The following is a 3,243-nucleotide window of genomic DNA, read 5'->3' on the forward strand; positions in this document are numbered from 1 at the left end:
GTAAAAATTTTAGACTAATGGGCGTGCGGACGGGTATATTTGTTTTTGAAAACTATGGGCCGGCTGGGCAGGCGAGTTAAGATTTGTTAAAACATTGGGTGGGCAGGCTTATTGTCCAAAAATCCGCCCAATGCAGACCTCTAATACATATATCAAAAAAACTAATTAAATATGTAAATCAAATTGATTTAAATTATTCTTTATTTGTATTGGGTAATATAATAAAAATTATTTGATGATATAATTAAAATATTGGTAATTTAACACTTTTCATAAATTTAATGCAGAATAATACTTTTGTAGCTTAATGAAATTTTTTTTTAGATGGGACCGGATCGATCGGGCCGGACTGAACCGATAGTTTCACGGTCACGGTCCGGTCTCACTTAAATTAACGGTCTATCGGTTCGGTTTCATTTTAGAAAAAAGGGACGGACCGAATGGGACCGGACCGTTGCTAACACTAATTTTTAATATATTTTTAAAAATATAATATTAATTTTTTTAATATTTAAATCTCCATATAAGGCCATTACCAGACAGAACGTTTTTTCAAAGCGGTTTTTGGGTAATGTTAGCAGCAATAAATTTTTTATTTCCAAAAAAATGGTAACTTCTCGAATTAATTATTTTTATTAATATAATATTTAAAAAGAAACAATCTAAATCCCCATTTTTTTAATCGTAAATAGAAAACAAACTGGTTTGATTTTAATAAAGATTAAATGCCATTTGTGGCTCCGGATCGTTTTTTTATAAAATAATATATTATATAAAAAAAATTAATTCTAGAATTTAACATTTTTTTTGGAAATAAAAAAAAATTGCTAGTTATATTACCCAAAAACAGCTTTGAAAAAACGTTCTGTCTGGAAATGGCCTAAAGATTAAGTCGAGTAGATAATAGTTTCTTGAAAAATTAATTTGGATTATAAAGAACTAAGGTTCTAATGCGGGATAAAAATTCACATATATAAACCTTTCCTCAAAACGTCCAATAAAATAAAATTATTAATTTTAAATAAAGTGCTTTAAAAATAATCCAATTGGATGCCTTTTCACAATCAAGCTTAAATTTTATATCAACAAAAACATTACAGCCTTTTCACTCGCCTTATGGATTCTTCTGGGGGCTGGTTAAATTTCGAAAATGTGTGGCCTAACTTTATCTTTATAAGACAATCATTGCTTTTATTTTTCACTAAGTTTATAGTAGTAACAAGTATTATTGCATAAATTATATAACTATATACTATCATTAGTCAGAAAATCATTGTTATTTAAATAACAATAGCAGGAAGATTTTTACAGAAAATTTGTAGTTTACATATAAAGCATCAAATATAGGATATCATTTATTAAGTATTTTTGTAAAATAGCTGAACTCTCATATATCCAACAGGAATAATATTCGCGTCATCATATGCCTGGTTTATTATAGTATTGCCAGTGGTGTATTGATTTAAAATTTGGCGGGAGGCTATGGTTTTTATAATATTATCAAAAAATATGATGCATAATCGAATTTATTTCTTTTATGAATAAAATCTTTAGCTATTTGTCACAAATTTAATACAACCGATATCTATACAAATTTAAAAAAATTACATAAATATGAATTAAAACAAGTGATTATTCTTTTCCCATGATACATGGATCTTGAATCCATTCCAATATCAAAGACCAATTAATATTTATGGACATTAAATTTGACAAATTATTACTCCTTAAACTCGTTCCGAGATACTTTCATCCAAGTCTTATTGTTCAGGACATTGTCCGTGATTTAATATAAATCTTTTTTTAATTCTTCCGAAGAGAAGGTGGAATTAATTTTTTTTAATATTTAATTATATAAATATAATTTAAAAAATATTTAATTACAGTTAGAACTGTCTAATTTGGGGACCGTCGGAAAAAGGATTTTCGCCCAAATTAGAGAATTGCCCCATTTATCAAGGCTTTTTTTTAGGAATACATTTTACCTTCTTTTATATTCATAGTTTAGAAGTGACATTATTTTCAAAACTTATACAAAATAATAAAATGATTGTATACCTAATAAAAATTGATTTATTATATGGTAAAATATGTTTTATTTGCATGGCGTTTGATAATGTCATTTTGGATTTATGAATATTGTGAAAAGTTCCCTTAGAAATATTAAATCTTTCAGAGTATTGTCTCTATTTAATTTTTTAATTAAATAACTCGTTATATTTCTTTTCTTTATTTGTAATTAAAATATTTTAATATAAATGAATGAATGCGATAAATTAACACTTTATAGAGGTCTTACGCAGACAAAAAATTAAAAATCTACACACTTTTTAAAGTAGAGTTTATCAAGGCATTTTCGAATAGTAGTTTATAGGAATTTGATTGGGCCTCAAAATTTTGGTCAAATTATGGAGTTGCCCGAATTATTAGGACCCAAATAAGAGAGGTTTGACCTTAATTTACATTATTAAAAAATTTAGTGCTTATTTATAGAAGATATTTTGTGTGAACTCTTGGAAATTTTGAATCGAATAAAAAAGTCATTGAAAAATCATAAATTTAAATATTCGTAAATTATATTAAATATTCGTTAGTTTTAGAAATATATGTAAATATTCGTGATTATTTATCTTTAAATTAATGCCACTGTAACTCTAATATTATATTTTTCATGGCATTCGCATTATTAATCTACTTATTGCGATAGTGAATTTTTATTTATTTATAAAAAGATTATGCAATTGTGAGAGGAAATAGTAAAGCTCTTTTACATTTTGTGAGCGGTTATTTTTATAAGCACATAAATATAATTATTAAAGATAGCAGCGTGTTTCTAAAAAAATTATAAGGAAAACTTTATTACTTTAAAGAATAGTTTTTTTTTATAAATTTATTTTAAAAATAATTATTCTCTTGTTATAATACTATCTTAAAGTACGATTATGAATTATGTAATAATGTTAATTTTATCTTTTTCGTGTACGAAATAAAATATAAGAAAAATTAGTTTTTGAAAGATATCAAATAATTGCTAATACAAATACTAATAGCGAATATTTTATTATTCGATTTAAAGCTTGATATGGATGATTCCCAAAGTTTAGAATAATAATTGAAATAGGTAATACGAAAAAATAAATTCCCATAGCACAGACAATTTTTAATAGAGAAATTTTTTATTTCAATTATCTCATTTTAAAAAAATGTATGTTATAAGTTAAAATAATATGAATTTAACAAATT

The sequence above is a fragment of the Gordionus sp. m RMFG-2023 genome, chromosome 3 (genome assembly GCF_954871325.1).
Source record: "Gordionus sp. m RMFG-2023 chromosome 3, tfGorSpeb1-WG-v2, whole genome shotgun sequence".
NCBI lineage: Eukaryota > Metazoa > Nematomorpha > Gordioida > Chordodea > Parachordodidae > Gordionus > Gordionus sp. m RMFG-2023.